The sequence below is a fragment of the Pteropus alecto genome, unplaced genomic scaffold, assembly GCF_000325575.1.
Source record: "Pteropus alecto unplaced genomic scaffold, ASM32557v1 scaffold5, whole genome shotgun sequence".
Lineage (NCBI taxonomy): Eukaryota > Metazoa > Chordata > Mammalia > Chiroptera > Pteropodidae > Pteropus > Pteropus alecto.
Window position 1 is genome coordinate 22351411 of NW_006441953.1, and position 6943 is coordinate 22358353.

The 6943-nt window shown below is 37.5% G+C and overlaps 1 pseudogene; it reads right to left on the reverse strand.

The window, feature by feature from the left end:
* Nucleotides 1–6482: 6482 nt before the first annotated feature.
* On the reverse strand, nucleotides 6483–6601 carry LOC112485665 (annotated as a pseudogene).
* Between the last annotated feature and the right edge of the window lie 342 nt (nucleotides 6602–6943).

A 6943-nucleotide genomic window follows, 5' to 3' on the forward strand; every position in this document is an offset into this window, starting at 1 on the left:
GGAGCAAAGGATCAGTCTATTTGAGTATTAAACCTTGGTCCCTAATTCCAACGTAAAACTGTGACCAAATAATGCATGGGCTCTGGGTCTAACTTGTTGGGTTTGAATTTTAACTCTACTATTTACTAACTCTGTAATCTTGAGTTATGTAATCTCCTGAAGACCTCAAATTCTTTATCTGTAACATAAGGATGATCACAGTTTCTGCTTGTTATGTCTGTAATTTATCTTTGAATATTTTAATACAGGAGCAATCAGTAGTATATTCAGAAATGATACACACCAGGAATCCAGATTGAAAAGTGGTTAAGTGAATTCTTCTGTTGGAAGCTCAGTCAATAGAATATACTTTGTTAATTAGCATAGTGAATGTCAGAAATAAGTTTTTTGTAAAATTGGTGGCTTGATAATTAGAATGCTGAATCTTAGAAATGGCTTTACGTAGTAAAATTAAAATTTTTCAAGATATGTGGATTGACTTAGATATTTTTAAAATACTACCAATGCTCTCCATCTCTGTAAAACAAGATAGAAGAATCTAGGGAGGCTTTGCCCTAGGGGGTGAGTGTCCACATGGTCTCTAATTGGTTTGGGAGGTTTCTTTAATGATGACTTTAATGTTAATGGAACTTTGCCTTAGTTATCATCTGTCTTAAAGTACTTATTCCTTCATGTTAGAGGTTGGAGCAACTAAAAGGACAGACTCAGCATTCATCAAACCTACGAAATGGGTTGTAAAACCTTTCCGTATCTGTTTGTATTAATAATCTTTAATTATTGACCTTAATGTGTGGTACATTTTGATCTAAGATTTGCTTTCTTTATAACTTGGTTGAGAGATTGTGACAAAGTTGCTAACTCACACAATCCCAAACTGCTACTGTGGACATTATGTACCACAAAAAGTTTTGAATTACCAAATTGGCTTATTTGAGTGATAACGCGACCTTATATGGTTAATATGAGAAATAAGGAAGTAATCTACGTGTCCAGAGTCAGAGCTCAGGAAATGGTTGCTGCTCTTCAGCGAAACTGGTCTTGAACCAAAACAAGCCATAGCCCTTCTGCTTCCTTTAACAATACCTGAGTGTCCGATTTCACCACCAACTGCAGAGAAAGGCTTTTCTCTTTTCAGAAAGAACACAAGAGTTTGTGCCAATGAATAGGCAAAGATGGTCCCAGTCACCCATCTCAGGCCTTCTTAGATCAGACACATGTGGTGTCTAGGGGATTTTCTTACTTTATCATACATTCAGAAGGCAGAGAATTCTCAAGAATAGAACAGGTGGGAGCTAGGGAGAGTTTTTATTTCTCCAGCTCTGAGAAACTAGCAAGTCTTACGGGTTCCACAAAATGCCTAGTGAAATCATGAGACTCTGGAACTTAGGCCCCCATAAAACATTGTGGAATTTAACTAATCCACCCCATCTTCTTAAATGAGAAGGAAAGAGAGTAGCTGGAGGAGAGCGAGAGGAGTGTTCAATTTCCTTTTCCGAAATCCTTTGGCACCGAAAAGGTTTGTGGTGCTCCATACTCCAAAACAGTGGCTTGACCGATGTGATTCATTAAATTATATTATATTACAAATGTAATATACACATATATCACACACATTTGTACATATATATAAATACCTATATATCTATATACACATATATCATGAATATCTCTATATCTATATACATAAATAACAAAAATATATGGATATATGAAAAGATAGACACTAAAATGTGATTGTTCAATTTTTGGTGCTTTTAATTATTTTATTTCTATCTGTATTTTCCCAATGGACATAATGTAATTAACATAGTGGCAATAAGTCCACAAATTAGTTTCTTTGCATTGCGTTCCCTTTCTTGCTTTACAACATACATATATATGTACATTCTCCTGAGAAGACCAAATTAAGGCCAGAGCAAGGCTGCATCCGTGTTTGTCAAAATGATATTTTAAAAATATAATTAGCAGCAATTAATGTGATCTGTGGGTGATTGTGAACTGAGAATTGAGAGATGGGGGCAGAATATCTCAGAAAACAGAGGCAAACTGTATCAATTAGAGACATCCATCTTACGTTCAAATCTGGCACATGACAAGCACTGTCTAGGGTAGTTGGGAGAAGTTTGATATGCTCAGCTTTTATTCATTTTTAAAGTTTAACCTTGAGTTATTTTACCTAAATCAAGAATCTATTTTTAGGGTCAGACCATGTATGCTTTTCATAAGCAGCAGAGGTATTACATATCTGTTCCAAGTCAAATTTTGGAAGCAGGTATCCTTCTAGAAAGTTTTTTTCCCCCCTGTGGCATTTCATGGAAAATATTTGCTCTAGCCAACAAGTTATGGATATGTTTACTTAGACCAAGAGGATCCTTAATATGAATAAGCTAATTAAAGCCATGGAGATACGTGCAATGAAAGAATTTGGTTTATAATATAATCATGTAGTTGGAAAGAATCTTGAAAAGTCACTTACTTGGATTCTTGTGTTTAGGATAAAAAAATACCACCAACCTGCCCTCTATCGCCCAACAAATGAGTATCTGTCCTGTTTTCAAAACAATTTAGGAAATTGGCTACCAAGTAAATTCTGCCTGCTGGAAGTTCTTAGTATTATCGAGTTATTTGAATATCTTTTGTTGCAAATTAAACTATAAAACACTATTAAATATAAGCCATTTTGTTATTATTTTTGTATTGTCATTTGTGATTCGATTCTGGGGCCTCCATATATCTGCTCTTTCACTATCTTCTATTTTCTAGTTTCCATTTCTCTCCTGCATAGTTTAGGAATTTGTTGTTACAAACAACAAAGACTCATCTGAGTTAGCGCCACAATGTAATGGCTTTGTAATGTGTCAATGTGGTTAGGCTGGATTACGTTTCCCAGAATGCTTTTAATGGTATGTTTCATGAGATTCTCTCCAGAGCTGGAGAGAGGAAGGCAGGCAGCAGCTATTTCGTAGAATACATATGCTGTTGCTGATCTGCTGACTTACCTCCATTTCTGGTGGATCTTCTTTCAAGTTCTCTGACTTGTGAAGGGGGGGGGAGGGAGGGTGTGTGTGTGTGTGCGTGTGTGTGTGTGTGTGTGTGTGTGCGCGCGCGCGCGCGCGCTAGCACGCGTGTGTTCAGCAATTTGAAGAAGTGTCCAGCTTCTGTAAGATACTCATTAGCAGTTAGGTCAGCGCCAATGAGAATGGACACAGGCTTCAGTCCATCCCTGTGGTCTTCCAACCAGTTCTTCTGGGGTTCCGGTCTGCTGGTGATCCCTTCCAGACCTGCACTGGGAACGTTGGGCTCGAGCATTAAATGTGGAGGTAGCCTGTGCAGCCTTCTTAGCCAGTTTTCATAACTAGGTAAGCAAATAACCAGTAATAAGTTCCTTAATATATACTCGTATATTGTTCACCTTTAACAAATAGCCGGATATTTATCCAGCAAAATTGAATATTCAGAAACAACCAAAAACTGCCTGTTGACGGTGAACCACCCGAAGAACAGTGCTTGTACGGTAGGGGCTGTAGTAAACCAGGAGTCTATTAGAGCAAACTGGAAGTTTGAAGTATAGTGACTTTTCATTGGCTGAGTCACCGCGGTCACCCATTGGCTGAGCTCTTTCCCGCCGAGCAGGACCCTTCCTCCACCTGCGGAGGCAGTCCTGCAGTGTCACTTCCTGTCGGAGATGCTGAGAGGCGAGGCGCAGTCTCTGCGTGGAGTGACTCTGAGCGTGGAGTTACACGTGAGTGACAGTACTCTGTTTTAGCCTCCTGACTCCATTTTAAACGAGTTTCTGTTTATTAATTTTCACACTATCCTACTGCTTCTGCCTCCCTGGCCGAACCCTGCCTGCTACATGTAGGGAACAGACCTGGAGCTCCAGAATTAGGGTTCGAAATCCAGACTGCCCTCCATTTCTGTCCTCCCTCAGCCAGCTTCAAGCCTCTCTCTTTCTGCCGTTTTCCTGTGCACATCCGGAAAACATTTTGGAAAATATAGCCAGGGAGTTAGTAGAATCACTTACATGTCCAACTACCCGAAGAGACACTAATTCCCTTATTCACTATCTTCCTCTCCTGACAAATTCTGAATTCTCAGGAAACAGATTCTATTGAAAACATCTGAATCATATACTCCAGCGGGGAGCAATCACCCTTTCTGGAGAGGCAGGCTCTATGGAAGGAATCGAGCTCTGTCTGGTGCCCACCACGCGGGGCTGAGTTGAACAAAATGACAGCTGGGATTCCAAAGGCACTTTCATGTGAATGGGAGAAATTAGGATTGAGCTCACCTCTGTTGGCCAGGGCTGATAATTATCAGAATATACTGATAAGATTGTGGTGGTGGTTTCTGGCTGATGCCTGTTCTGATTAGCTGGTGCCTCTACCATGACATTTTCAATGTCACTCCTGTCCACAGGTTCAACTCAGAATGCTCACTGATGCATGCAGAACATATTCTCGGAGTTTGTAATAGGCTATAAGCACGATATTGATATCAGAAGAAATAAAGATGAGTAAGGAGGCAAGGTTGTAGTCTGAGACTGCGTAGTTTCGCAGGAGAGACAGACACTTGCAACTTCGAATGAAGGAAGTGTTAGACTGAGTCAGGTATGTGAGATTAATTCTTTGCTTTATCATTTATTATCTTTTTGACCAGCCAATTTATGGCACAGCAAGTCTGTAAATGTAGAAGGGAACAGATTACCTACATTCTAACCGCATCACTTCATCAGTATGACTCTGGGCCAGTTATTTAATCTTTCTAGGGTAAAGTTTTTATGTCTAAAATGAAAAATAAGATTGTTATGATATCAAAACAAGATAACTATGTAGAAGATTGTAGCATAAGAGTGGCTTTTCCTTTTTTAATTTCATTGGAACTTTTTTTAATCAAGGTTTTTTAAACTCAAGAATGCTGAATTTTTCAAATTTCTTTTTAGAAACTAGAATTATAACCATAATTTTTAAATGTAGTCATTCATTTGATCAATTATATAAATAGATTTTTTAATATTTAACCATTCTTATATATGTAGAATTGACCTTGATTGATTTTATTATTATTCTTATTGTTCTGGATTTAAATAACCGGAAATGTATTTAAATTTTTTTTAGTGTGTATGTAGTGGGTACAATTTTGATGCACAGACTAGTAAAAGAAATATCACAGTTTTTATTACCTTTAAGTCAATTTAATTCCAACTTCAAGCACATATGCCCCTGGGTTGGCAGGAAATTCAGTGTCAGTTATTCTTGGGTCTCTTTCCTATTACTAAGGGGGTATCGTTTAGTTTCTGGGGTCTTGCAGAGTACCAAGGCACTGGAGAAACCCTTGTCATCAGTCATCTCTGCTTCTCAGTCGCTCCCATGCCACCAATTATTCAGACCTGGAGTCCCAAGCTGCCGTTTTCCTCTGAGGTTTTACTGCTTCTTAGACCATCAAGGGCAGAGTGCAGGTCCCTGAGGTTTTAGGGAATTATAAATCTCTTCTTTCTCACCAGCTTGAGGAATTTCTTTTTTTCTTCCCTCTAAGTAAAAGTTGATCTCCACCCTGAAAATACTTAACTTAATCTCTTCAATGGAGTTTTTGTAAAAGAGGAGAGAGAATGGTTCAAAAATTCTTGAGGCAACAGATTACGTATCATAACTGCTTGGGGCTGAGTGGGGAGTGGATCTAAACAGCAAGGTAATTTGATAACATGAATTGTGACAGTTGCCATTTCTCCTATGCCTTGTAACAGTTTAAACAGCACAAAGAGATCAGTTTCTTCTCAGTGTTTGGAAGGATCTTTTTGCTAAAATTATCTGAGCTTCATGCCTTTTCAGAGAATAGTTCTTTTATGAATATTTCAATTTATGATAAACTTATTGGTCTATTTAGTTTTTCTACTTTTATTAAGTCAATTTTGGCAATTTCAGCTTTTCTAGAAAAATTATCCATTTCATTGAGATTGTCATGTGTAGCAGAGAATTGTTCATAGTATTATAATTTTTAAAATCTTACCTGATCTTGGGTTGTATATGTTTTTTATTTCTAAATAATTATGTTATTACTTTTGACTCGATTAGACTACTTAGAAATTTGTGTATTTTACTATTATTTTTAAAAGGTTCAACTCTTGGATTTATTTATTAATTCTAATTTAATTGTTCTCATTTCAAATTTATTAATTTCTACCTCATCTTTCAGCTTCTTTCTCTAGATTTGCTTTCTTTTTCTTTTCTGAGTTCTTAAGTTGAATGCTTAGTGTATTCACTTCCAAATAATCTTGTTTAATAAGAAATGCATTCAGTGTTGCATTTGCCTCTGATCCTGTAAAGGTCACATCTTAGGTTTGGTGGACTTGTTATCAGATCATGTTATCATATCTAATAACAGTTTTATTTCCATTGACAAAAGTTTTTGTTATTTTTTAGGAGACTGTTTTAAATTCTCCATATATTTGATGTATTTAATTGTTTTTTGTTATTTTTTATTTATGCCTACAGCACCTAGTCTTCCTAGGTGGTCTCTTCTCCAAGTACTAAGCAGGCCCGACCCGGCTTAGCTTCCGAGATCAGATGGGATCGGGCTTGTTCAGGGTGGCATGGCCTTAGACCATGGACCGTGGCTCCACTGGGGCGTGAACCCAGGACTTTCTGTGTGTAAAGCCGACGTGCTAACTGCTGCACTATGGCACCACATCCATTTAATTGTTTTATACACACATATACACACACGTTATCTCCTAATTTTATTGAGGTGTGATTTGTAAAAATTTTCTCTGAAAGTTCAGTTTTAAAGAGTTTTTATTAATTATGCTTTTAATATTAACGGCCTATAATAATCTCTACTTTCTCTTCATTAAAGAACATTCATCAGTGAAGCTAAGAGTTCAAAACTACTTCCAGAACTTTTCTATGTGCCTTGCACTAAATTTGTTCTAACTATGGCTCCTTGC